The 13,008-nt window shown below is 46.2% G+C and overlaps 1 pseudogene; it reads right to left on the bottom strand.

Annotated features, from left to right (window-relative positions):
- Nucleotides 1-3,387: 3,387 nt before the first annotated feature.
- Nucleotides 3,388-5,477, bottom strand: LOC100392511 (dol-P-Man:Man(5)GlcNAc(2)-PP-Dol alpha-1,3-mannosyltransferase pseudogene; annotated as a pseudogene).
- Between the last annotated feature and the right edge of the window lie 7,531 nt (nucleotides 5,478-13,008).

The following is a 13,008-nucleotide window of genomic DNA, read 5'->3' as shown; positions in this document are numbered from 1 at the left end:
CAATCCTGAAATGGAAGGAAGAGACGAGGAGGGGTAGGAGCACTGAGCAGGCAATCCTGAAATGGAAGGAAGAGAGGAGGAGGGGTAGGAGCATTGAGCAGACAATCCTGAAATGGAAGGAAGAGAGGAGGAGGGGTAGGAGCACTGAGCAGACAATCTTGTGCCTGTTTGTCACAAGCATGAGGGCAGTTGACTCCCACTTGCTATTCTCAGATGTTACAAGGGAGCTATTTTCCTTCTTCTAAGTGATGCTGGAAGATAAAGTTTCCAATAATTACAAAACCGTATGATGTTTCTGACGAAGTTACATGGGTAATGGACGTAAAGGGAATGTCAACCAACCCCACTTCCTTGTCTCACATTTACCCGTCTGTGCTGTGGCATTATGTGTATTATGTAAATAGGGAAAAAGCCATCTGGAGAGAGAGGCCCTTGGAGATCAGTCCTAACCATCTGTGACCTTGGGCACCTGGTTCAACCTCTTGGACATGTGTCAGCAGTGGTGAATCCCCCGGGTCAGTACCAACCTCAGTTCTTGCCTCCTCAGAAGAAAGAATTCAACTGAGAAGACATAAGGCAGAAGGAGAGACAGAGACCGAGGCAAGTTTTAGGGCAGGAGTGGAAGGTCATTAAAAAGCTTTAGAGCAGGAATTAAAAGGAAGTAAAGTACACTTGGAAGAGAATCAAGTGGGCAACATGGGAGATCAAGGGTACTTTTTGACATGTGACTTGGGGTTTATATGTTGGCATGCTTCTGGGGTCTTATCTCCCTTCTCCATGATTCTTTACCTGGGGTACGCTGTCCGCATGCACAGTGGCCTGCCAGCACTTGGGAGGACCACAGGTGCAGTGTGTTACAAAGTGGAGTTGTGCACCTGCTCACTTTGAGGCATTCCTCCCTTGCCAGCTGATTGTTCCTGGAAGGTCATCTAGCAGTTAAACTCCTCCATGTTGCCTCTTAATGTGCATGCTTCAGCCCACTCGCCCAACTCCTGAGATCTTTTCAGGAAACTGCTGCTCACCAGCTTCAGGTGTTTTCTGTCTATTGGGAGACTGTCCTTCCCTGGTGTCAGCTGTGACCAGTTATTATTTCAGAGAGATGGTGTACCAACTGCCTGACCATCGCCTGATGGTGGCCTGACATTCCTGAGGGAAGGAAGGGGTCTCTCCTGCCCCGTTCATGCCCACCGGACTACCGACTGTAACACTGAGGCTAGCTTGAAATTCCCTTTCTGCTTAACATCCCTTGATTGCGTGGTCTGTATTCCAGCAGACTCAATGTTATGACAGCTTTGGCCTTGCCTTTGCATACAGCTCAGCCAACTCATGACTGTTGGTGACCACAGATGGACAGAGAACCCAGTCGTGGGCCAGCCTCCTTCCCTCCCTATTACCTAATTCCCAACTCCCTTCTGGCAGCCTTTGACATTCTTTTGGTTTGGACCCCATCTGTGGGTCCTGTTTCACCCATCAAACTCCAAATTAGGTTCATCTATTACCATAACAACAAGTGGACAGCATGATGCTGCCGGCCTTTTCTACCTCCAAGTGACAGCCCCTGAGCTCATCATCCAGGAACAGCCTCACCGCACAAAGCCACCCATGTTTGCAGACCTCATGGTCACTGCACGGTGGTCAGAACAGCAGCCACTTCCACCACTCACTGGGAGGAGCTCCATGAGGCCAGGGCCTCCAGCAGGATTACAGAACAGACACTTGGAAGTGGGTGCTGAGTTATAGTCGGGGTTAGGTGACTTGTGTTTTGACTTTATTATGAATGTGTCATGTTTCTAGGAGTATGAACATGCTTGGAAAACGGAGTCGAGATTAAACTATTGGTTCCACCATGAGGGATGGGATTAGTGGTTCCTGGGCCCTGCCAGCGATGCAGCTGTATAGACAAGCCACAGTGACCTAATCTCCCCAAGTATGAGCTGGCCCCTCCAGCTGTGACTGGGGAGTTCTAGCTGGAGGGTGTGAGACAGATTTGAGTGGGGTGGGAAAGTCTGTGTCTGTGGATGCCAGAGGAGAAAGGGGATGCTGTATTAAAGAGAAAGAAATCCAGCCACGATTACAGAGGGAGACCGTGTGGGCAGGTGGTGAGTATTCCTGAGCTCAGGAGAGAGGAAAACGGCAGAGAAGACAGGGGCGTCAAACAAATTAAGAAAGCGATGCCCACGGCAGAAGCAAAAACCAGCAGGAAAGGGCACAGCCCGGTCTTGTCCAAAGGAAGTGAGTCATGTTCCATTTGCAGAGAAGTGGCTAATAAAAAACGTTGGTAAAATCAGTACGTTTTAAAATATTTGGTGATTTTCAAGAAAGGATTAGGGAGATGTCGAGTCCTCATTTGGAGCAGTTTTTCCCTGGTGCTGAGTGTGGACAAGCTCACATCTTCCCCCACATGGTTCCTTGAAACTTAATGAGGAGTCATTCTAGTGCATATTTCTTCCACTCACCGAGTTAACTTCCAGCACATTATTCCAGCGGTAGCTAAACCATTCATTGACAGTCTAATTTCACCCTCTTCTCCTCCTCGTCTCCTTCCCGCCTACCATTCTACGTCTTTTGGATAGATTTATAAGTGCACAAGAACTGAAAGTAAAGAACTTTCAACAACTCTTTGGTTTATTTCAACCTACTTTTTTCTGTCTATTTTTAGATAGTTAAAAATTCAATAAGGCATTATCGAAAGTATGTTTTTCAGGCCTTTTGAGCTTAAAAATGAAAGACAATATCCCAAGGCAAGGATGCAACTAAATTTCCTAGACAATAGATTCAAACACTCATATTTCATGTTTTTCTTTATATCAAAACTAAACTAATATTTAAACTAGAACAGTAGCACATGTAGATTCCGTTACTATCACACATTTTAAGAACACAAACATATAAGTGACTCAATGGAAAGTGGATATTTTTTAAAAATCGAGAACAAATTATAATTTCTGAATGACTCAAATTAACCATTTAGAAAGTCCAAAGTTCATTCCAAAAGCTGGAAATCAACTCCTGTAAAATTAGCAGATTCTATACAAATGGACTAATCCAGCAGATAATACGAGATCTGTGTGTACTCCTGTGAGTCCAGTTTCCCTCTGTGTCTTTGTGTCAATATTGTATCCACAGCATTGTTGATCACGATACGTAAAGGTCCCAGTGATTTTGACTGGATGTGTGGCTGTCTGTCCCCTTTCCCTGCACATCCTGTCTGAGTCCCTCTCTCTATAGAGAGAGGAAGTCTATACATGTGTGTGTGTGTGTGTGTGTGTGTGTGAGTGAGTGTGAGAGAGAGAGAGAGAGAGAGAGAGAGGGCAAGGTTAATTTGGAAGGGCACAGAGTCTATCAACCCCAGGTCCTGAGAGTGTACTGGAGGGAAAGGGGTGGATTTCAGAGAGCTTTCTTGCTGTGTTGGCTGCTCTTGGGGAAAGGCTGCAGGCCTAGCCAGCGCTGCAGCAAGAGGATGGCATGGCATACATGCTGGGCAGCAGAGCTGCAGGACATGAAGGGGTGTGTGTTCCAGGGGAGCTCCATGAACCCCAGCACCAGCAATCTGAGCAGGTGTGTGAGCCAGCGTGCAGTCCTGCCCATAGGGCAGTGTATGGAAATACCAGAGGTAGAACTGGTAGAGGAAGGGGTGGCTGAAGCAGATGCCAATGGAGTTAGAGGTGAAGAGAGTAGAAACGATCTGGCCAGGTGTGAGGGGCTGGGGTGGAACCTTCCTTTTGGAGGGATTCCTCAGCAGTGACAACATGCATTCCCCTATCCTGAACCACCAGTAGAGGGTAAACAGCAAGTGCAGGGTGAGGTGGGCGGCCAGCAGGGCCAGGTGGAAGGCAGGTGCAGGCAGAGAGCCTCTGGGAGGAAGCCCCAGTTCACTGTCCAGCAGAACAGAAACTGGCGGCCAAGGTCAAAGGATAAGGACAGGTAGCCAGGAGCTTCTCCAGCAGGACAGGCAGCCAGGAGCTTCTCCAGCAGGACAGGCAGCCAGGAGCTTCTCCAGCAGGACAGGCAGCCAGGAGCTTCTCCAGCAGGACAGGCAGCCAGGAGCTTCTCCAGCAGGACAGGCAGCCAGGAGCTTCTCCAGCAGGACAGGTAGCCAGGAGCTTCTCCAGCAGGACAGGCAGCCAGGAGCTTCTCCAGCAGGAATGGTAGCCCCAGTGCCACCTGAAGGCCAACACAGATGCCCTGCTTAGGGAGGGCACCACAGAAGCAAAACTGTGTGAGGAGAAGAAACAGTAACCCAGGGGTGAAGAGCAGCACATTCATCTTCACAGAGACTGCCAGGCCCAAACAGCAGCAGCCCCAGCCCCAGTGCTGGGCCAGCAGAAGGCTGATACTGAGGCCACTGGGTCATAGAAGAGCCACAGCACAAAGATGCATTGAACCCAGTAAGAGGTGTGGCACATGAAAAGCAAGATGAAGGGAGGTACCTTGCAGGTCTGGCAGCAGATCAAGAAGACAAACAGCAAGGTGGCCAGGTAGAGCACAGCAAAGATTTTCTGGGCATGTGAATGTCAGTGCCTCGGCCAGGGGCATAGAACAGCCCCATAAAGATGGACACAAAATCAGCTGGGTACCCAAGTGGTCCACTATCATCCCGCAGCTGGGTAGTCATAGGTACCACTGATGATGCCTTCCACCTGGGCCATGCAGGCCTTCTGGTTGATCTCTGTGTCTTTCACTAATTTTCAGACTTCTTGATGGGAGTCATTTAGGTACCTGTGGAGGAACTGACAGGTACAGGGAAAGGAAAAAGACAGACACACATCCTGGAGAGCCAGGTATGAGAAAACATGGGCAGGACTGGGCACTGTGGCGCATGCCTATGACCCTGATTTTGGGGGGGCTGAAGCAGATGGATCACCACCTGGAGACCAGTCTGGGCAACATGGTGAAACTCCATCTCTACTAAAAGAATACAAAAACTAGCCAGGTGTGGTGGTGGGCACCTGTAATCTCAACTACTTGGGAGGCTGAGGAAGGATAATTGCTTGAACCTGGGAGGTGGAGGTTGTAGTGAGCCAAGATTGTGCCACTGCACTCAGTGAGCCAAGATAGCACCACTGCACTCCAGCCTGGGTGACAGCACGACACTCTGTCTCAAACAAACAAACAACAAAGAAACACGGGTACACGGGATCATATGGTACAGATCTGACTCGAAAGCAACGTGTTCCAGAGGGTCAAGTTGATCCATGCACCCTTCTACAGCACTCGAAGGGGAAGACTGTCACCAGACTAATCTCAGAGTAAAAATCAAAACCCAAAAAGACTGCTCCGAAAGGAGACTCAGCATCCAGAACGTCCAGGTCAATTACGCATCTTAAGATCACCAGAGCAGGAATATCACGAAGGGGAACTTTTTCTTCAGGACATGCTAAACTATCACAGTACTCAGATCAGGACAGAAAAGCAACTTATTGGGACTGACTTTCAATTATTTCAGTTGCCTGAAGGAACACTGTATTCAGGTTCATCGTTGTCTCACCCCTGGCTTCTGCTAAAGCCCTAGTGTTTCCATTAATTTACAAAGAGGCTTAAGAAGCAAGTCAATTCTCATTTCACACTGAACTAAATCAGCTTCCGTCATAACAAAGTAAGTCTCTGATATGGTTTGATTTGGAAGGGCACAGAGCCCATCGCTCCCAAATCTCATCCTGAATTGTAGCTCCTGTAATCCCCACATGTCATGAGTGGGACCCAGGAGGAGGTAATTGGGTTTTTCCCATGCTGTTCTCATGATAATGAATAAGCCTCAAGAGATCTGGTGGTTTTATAAAGGGCTGCTCCCCTGCATATGCTCTCTTGTCTGTTGCCACATAAGACATGCCTTTGCTTCTTCTTAGCCTTCAACCTACTAAACTCTATGATTGTAGGTTGTGATGCCTCCCCAGCCGTGTGCTGCCTTCCCAGCCGTGTGAAACTGTGAGTTCATTAAACCTCTTTTTCTTTATAAATTATGCAGTCTTGGGTATTTCTTCATGGCAGTACGAAAATGGACTAATACAGCCTTAATGGAAATGTTACCTTGAGTATAAAATTACAGAGCCAGAGCAAGTCTTTCAAAAGCAAGCAATCTTGGATTCTGTCTACAAGTTGTGATTAACTCACCTGGGACAAGAAATAATATGTGTTTTCAAATGGCCACCGGTCTGTTGCAATAAGTAGTATTTTCAAAAGTAAGGAATGTGGGAGTGGAGCAGTAGCATTTAGTCCACCTAGTTTATTAATGCACTTAGTGTGTACTCTAAATGTGCCCTGAATGCAGGTGCCTGAGGTGCCAGTCTTCTGAGATGCAGTGCTCCTGAGAAAGGGGCCAGGGGTAGCGGGTGCTTAGGGCCAGCAGGGGCTTTCAGCCATGACAGGGCTCAACAGTCATCCCTGTCTTCCTGATGCACAGGCTGTGGAGGCTGCTTCCCCTGTGAAGCTGTCCCAACCATCCTCCAGTACAGTCACGAGCACAGGCAGGAAGAAGCCCGGCCGATTTGGGAGATGCAGGAGAAAGGTATGGAGAGAAATCACAGACTACTTCCACTTCATGCAACTTCTCCCAGCCTCTGAGCATCCTTTGTCACTGCATTTTTGTTTCCTTTTCAATTTGGTGTGGGTGCATAAATCTGCTTCCATGAAGACTGAGCTGAGCTTCTTCCAGAACTTGAATTTCATGCCAGGAATGCTGGGCTAAGGAACACCTGTGATGCTGTGGATGTCCCGGGCGGAAGGTCAGGCCACACTCCAATGTAGAACCTCATATCTCCTGGCCACCAGATGTGCCAACTTTGAAATGAAGTAAAAACCAATCATCTCTTCAGTCCGTTTTAGGTGTAAAATCTTTGGACATCTTTGAACCCCAAATTCATTATGCCGAGGAGAAAGTTAAGCTTGGGAACTAAGTCATGCAAAAGGAAAAAAAAAAAGAAAGAAGAAAACTTGCCTTCCTTTTTGTTCCCACACAGATGGCTGCAATGACAGAAGGCCAGGTATCTCCCCAGGTGGCCTCCCTCCCAAATCGCTCACATGGAGATTTTTTAATGGATGTTCAAGTATTTCAGAATCCATATCCCCCCTATAACCCATAAGCCTAAAGCAGAGTTTTATGGAAACTTACCCAACAAGGTAAAGTACTAGCTTACCTTCACAGGCACAGGACAAAGACCAGACTAGAATCCTCCCTCCCTCCGCCCACCCTGAAGCAAATGCATTATTTGACTTCTTCCTCCACTCTATGTTCGCCTTATCCTGTATAAAATGCAGGTTTACTGAGTGCAGATTGACAAATGCATCATTAAATGTTTTTCTACCCCCTCTTTTCACATGTAAAACGTGGATTCAGTGAGTGCTAATCAAACCTCACCAGAAGGTAACACTCACCTCATCGTCTACCTTTCTCCCCTTCTTTTCCTCCTTCCCTTGCTACTCACTCTTCGCCCTTTAAATACTGCAGTCCTCAAAGCCTTCTTTGGAAAAAGCCCCGACCACAGATCCTATTGTGACTCCTGTCTCTTTCTCCTGGACACATACTCAGCCTTGGCAAAGCAAACCTCTAAATTGTTCAGATCCGACTCAGATACTTTTTGGTCTAAATAGTCCTCTCAGTAAAGGTAATAAATTGTTTTCCTTGTTAAATGTGCAAAAACCAGGACAATCCAGGGCTTTTCACGGGACACAAGTGGGGAAAATCCAGAGCGCCAGGCTGAGGTCGGTGTGATGTGGAGGCACTGGGAGTTAATCACAAACCACTGCTTTCTCCTGAGCAAGCCAGAAGTTCAGAAGGAGTTTTTGCAAGACAGACACAGATTCTTACCTACATGTACCTGAGCTGTTTTCTCTAATTTAGCTGCCTGATAACTTGCCTCATAGGTGAACTTTGACAAAGTAAAAAGGCAGGCTTAAGGAAACAAAAAGATAAAACCTCTTTTTCAGAGTGAGATCCAACCTGAAACCGAATTCTGTTCCATTGCCACTACTAATTCAAAGAACCAGTGGAACCTAAGGCTGAAACACCTCCACTCCTCTGTTTCTATCCCTCACTCTCCCATACCAAGGTTTGGGGTCTTAAAAAGGAAGCCAAATTCAACAGGGACAGATCTTTTAGAAGAAAAACTCATTTTATTTAAAACTTCATTTTATTAAACTCAAGGTATTTGTCTCTAGTTGATCTGATGACTCAAAGATTTCATGTTGGCCTCCTCTGAGGGCTTTGGAAAGCTCATATGCCCACAGAGGATACAGCTGATAAAACAGAGACGGCCAGAGACAGTCACTTATCCCAACATCAATGGGTGCTTTCAGTTGATTCAGATGTAATTGAAATGCCCCATTTGCATTGAGTTCGCCAGTGCAGGAAAACACAGAAAAGACATGTCGGCCTTGCCCCAGGTTATAAACAATGTCGGGTTTTTCATGGGTTACATCTTATGACTGTTTCGAAATTTGAGAAAATAAATTGTCTCGCCACCAATGTGTACAGATCTCATTTCATCTTCATTCAGTATCCACTCAGCAGACAGAAGTTAAAAACCAATGTTACAAATGAACAGAAGAGATGAAATGAACAGATCACCAGACCCAACGCAGAAGAGAAGATGTTCCTGCCAGGGCAGAGCCCACATTGTCCCCACTTCATCCCCTTGCTGCAGCAGAAGTGTGCTTTAAAACAGCACATTTCCCAGGCGGCTGTGTGTTTGTAATCACCAGAAGAAATATGTCCCCCACGATAAGCTCGAAATCGTCACAGATGTATAGAATGATTAGGTGCAGATGTTGACTCTTGTACAAATATTGTACTACGAATTCAATTATTAAACTTTTTGTCAGACTTAATCGCATCAGTGCTTGAAGAACATATATGCCCCATAGTGTGATATCAGAGTAACTGGAGTCATTCTACTAAAATGTTTAGTGTGAAATAAGGCAAAACTTTTAGACACACACATACACACACACACACAGACATATGCATATACACACACAGAGACATACACACACACAGATAGACATACACATACACACACAGACATATGCATATACACACACAGAGACATACACACACAGACATACACATACACACACACAGACATGCACATACACACACGCAGAGACATACACACACACACAGACATACACATACACACACAGACATACGCATATACACACACAGAGACATACACACACACACAGACATACACATACACACACGCAGAGACATACACACACACAAACCCCATGCTAATATCCATATCTTTAATTATCACAATTAATTAGTAGAGTAGATTTTACTCAGAAGAACTTAGTTGACGGATTTGTTTGTTGTAGAGCATTTCCCCTGCATGGAACTAGAAATATCATTGTAAATGTGGTGATGAACAACATTTCTATCCGCAGCTCAGAAAGTGTTGACACAGATGTTTGGCTAATCATTCATAGCAAATAGCTGTTCCCATAAAGGCTAAGATTAGTCGGAATTGGCATGTGCTTCTTTCTTCTGTGAGTCTCATTTGATTATGGATGATGTTTTGTTAGAGTGTATCCATGCAACCTCATAAATGATGTAAAACCCAAGAAAAACACAGACTCTGTGCCAAAACCAAATCAAATACACATCAGAAAAATGTGAGGCTGATTCGGGTTCAGGTACCATGAAACTTGCCTTGGTCTATTGTTGTTGAAACCTTCAGGAAAACTATAAAAAGCAAGCCTGACATGAGTATCAATTTAAAGTTGGCATGGCTGCCAGCAGTCATTCTGCATGAAGCTCAGCTGGCTGCATCGTCTCCAGCTCGACATATGGTGGCAGCAATTGCAGCCTCCAAAAGCTGTGAAAAATGGCCCGTGCATTCTGGGCAAGGAAAAGCCGCCTTATCTGTACAGATGTGCTGCCACTGTCAGCGTTTTTCTAGTGACAAGCACGGACACGTCTGGGAGCCGGACATGGAGGCAGTTGTTCCTCCCACTTGTGCTCCGGGTGAGCAGTTTCAGAGTCTCTTACCGGTGCCATACTCCCTTCTCCCATCAACTGACCCCAAGAGGTCCATTCAGCCTGCCACCTCTCTTCTCTGCTTTCCCACCCCCTCCTCACACAGATTCCGGGAATGCCAAGTAGAACTATTCCTACGGTTACTTCTGGAGCCTCCTGAGGAATCTGGAAGTCCTCTACCTTATTTCTCTACGCTCCACAGTCCCAGGAATGGGACTTAGGAGAACAAGGGCAATACCAAATCACAGTGGAGAGCCCCGGGTCCTCGAAGCAGTAAAGCACCAGTTCACCCGTGACCTGAATCACCCTGTATTCCTACAGTATGTGCCTGCTTCTGGGAAGGGTTCTACCAGGTGCTGGGACAAAGACCTTGATGTGAAATGGTCGCATGAACTTCACCTGCCTGCCTGTCTGCCCACTAGAGAACTGAAACCTGGACACCAGAAAGCAAAGTCACAAAGGGAAAGCAGGCAGATGGTGTGGAGCATTGAAACTCTTGAGTATCAGGTGGGCTGATGGCCGTTTACCCTGGCAAGAAAATAACTGACATAAAGGGAATGGGAGAGAATGCCAAGTTAGCTTCCCCCAGGGGAGGAGGCTAAGCCATGACCACTGTGAGTGCGCAGAGCACCCAAGTTTGTAGATGAACCTCATCTTAAAGCTGAAACCACTACTTACTACAGGAGTGTCTCATCTGCAGAAAGCTGAGACTCTGACTGCCCTCTTGAGAGCTTTTATTTGTGTGAAAATATAGCGTCCCCTCCAAAATTCATATTGAAACTTAATCTCCATTGTGGTGGAAGTAAAGGTGGGGCCTTTGGGGAAGTGATTGAGAGGGCTCCACCCTCATGAATGGATTAGTGCCTCATGAAAGGGCTGAAGGCAATGAGCTTAGGCCCTTTTTGCCTTTCTGTCCCTTCTACCAAGTGAAGACAGGGTGTTTTTCCCCTCCTGAGCATGCAGCAACAAAGCCCATCTTGGAAGCAGAGACTGGACCCTGATCAGACACCAAACCTTGATCTTGCACTTCCCAGTCCCTGGAACGATGACAAAATAAATTTCTGTTCTTTATATATTAACCACACAGACTAAGCACCTCACATGATCTTACTCCATCTCTGTCTCCCAAATGCAAGTTAAGCTGCTGCTACGCCATGTAACTTAGCCCAGTATTCCCCAGCACTTTATATGTTTCTATGTATGCCAATCTCACCAAGGAACAGAAGTGGCATGCTCTTTCATTTTAAACCAAATCTGTAGGGAAGAGAGAAGAACGGCCAAGCGAACACACAAGCCCTCAGAGCTTCACATCTTGTGCTGAAGGCTTTTTACATTTGTATTTATTTTCATGATACTTAACAGGGTCAGCTTCTAACCGTCTACATTCTTCATTACCTGACAACTCCTGGTCTTGCTTGAAGACTTGGCTCAGAAGTCAGCAACTGCACGACCCCTTTGGCCTCTGGACATCCTTAGCCCCCATTCATACATCTACTAGGGACTAATTAGATGGTGTTGACTCATCTTTCCTTTCCCAGTGGACTGAAGTTCTTAAGAGAGGATGACAATGCCTTTAGCAACATTTTATGACTGCTCTGTGCAATGGAACTGATGGCAATGACAAAAATGTTGTACATCTGCACTGGCCAGAAGGCAGCCACCGGCCACACGTGACTACGGGTCACTTGAAATGTGGATGATGTGACTAAGGAACTGAGTCTTTTTTCATTATATTTCATGTTAATTAATTTACATGTATACTTCAATCGCTGCACGTGGCTAATGGCACCCATATGGGACAGTGTAGCTCCTGAAGCTCCTGTGCTGCTTGGAACAGGGTACCCAATAAAATAAACTGAACTTAGGAGCTAAAACCAACCTTAGTTCTTGGCTTAAGTGGTTAAACTTTCTGAAATAGCAGGGATGTTACTCACCTCCTTCTTTATTCATTTGCCAGATATTTGACAAATTGTCCAGTGCCAACCTGGTGGGACTGCTGTGTCAATGGACTCCCGCTCCGTGAAGCTAGGGCCTCTCTCCAGAAGTGCATGTGAACAGAGACCTGTGTCTTGTGTGGGAAGAGCTGGAGGGAGGCTGCATACTCCAAGCAGAAGCCCAGTACCTGAAAAGGGACCTAAGTGGGACCTGCCTGGCACTCTTGGTAAGTAAAAAGGGGAAGGCAGCAGTAGGAACAGGCAGTCTCCAAACAATGCAGGACCCTACAGGTGTTAGAACATCTGCATTTTGTTTGTTTGTTTGTTTTTTAATTTTTATTTTTTATTTATTTATTTTTTCATTGCATTTTAGGTTTGGGGACATCTGCATTCTATTTGAAGCATAGCGGAAAGCCACTGGAGGGCTTCGAGGAGGAGCACAACGTGATGCCCCTGAGGTTTCACACCCTCTCCTCTGGCACCTGGGAGAACAGTAGACGTGGGTGGTGGGCAGAAAGGAAAGCAGGAAGGCAAGAGAGGGCCCATCCCAGTGGTCTGCAGGCAGAATTGGCCTGGCCAGAAGGAGGCAGGCGGAGGGACAGAGCAATGGCTGTGGCACTTTGAATCGCCCCCAAGCTCTATTTCCCATGGACTGAACCCTTAGATATAGTTGTTGAGAAGAACTGGGATGACCCCCAGATTTTCTTAAATTTTATTTCTCTCAATGGCTTCTCAGCAATGAGATAAATTTAGATTCCCTGTTAAGCAAGCCACCATGGTAACTGTGCAAGTATGATGTTTTAAATTACACTTTTATTATCTTGCTTTTCGCTTCCAACTTCCAATTCTTTCTCATCACTCTCCGGTTGTTTCTGATCTGTATCCCGTCCTCCTCACAGGACAGTCATTAAACGGCTCCGATCTCCATTAAATGGTGGAAAGAATGAATGGGTTTGGCCTTAAACACTCCTAAGTAGACAGTTGGGAAGTGTTCGAAAATTAAAACCAGGCAGCTTAATGATATTAATATGGTCTGTTTGACAAAACGAGCCTCAGTCCCTTGTTTCTGAGCTCAACTTTGTCTATGACCTCAGAGCT

Source organism: Callithrix jacchus, chromosome 2, assembly GCF_049354715.1.
Source record: "Callithrix jacchus isolate 240 chromosome 2, calJac240_pri, whole genome shotgun sequence".
Classification (NCBI taxonomy): Eukaryota; Metazoa; Chordata; class Mammalia; order Primates; family Cebidae; genus Callithrix; species Callithrix jacchus.
This window is presented reverse-complemented; position numbering and strand designations above follow the sequence as displayed.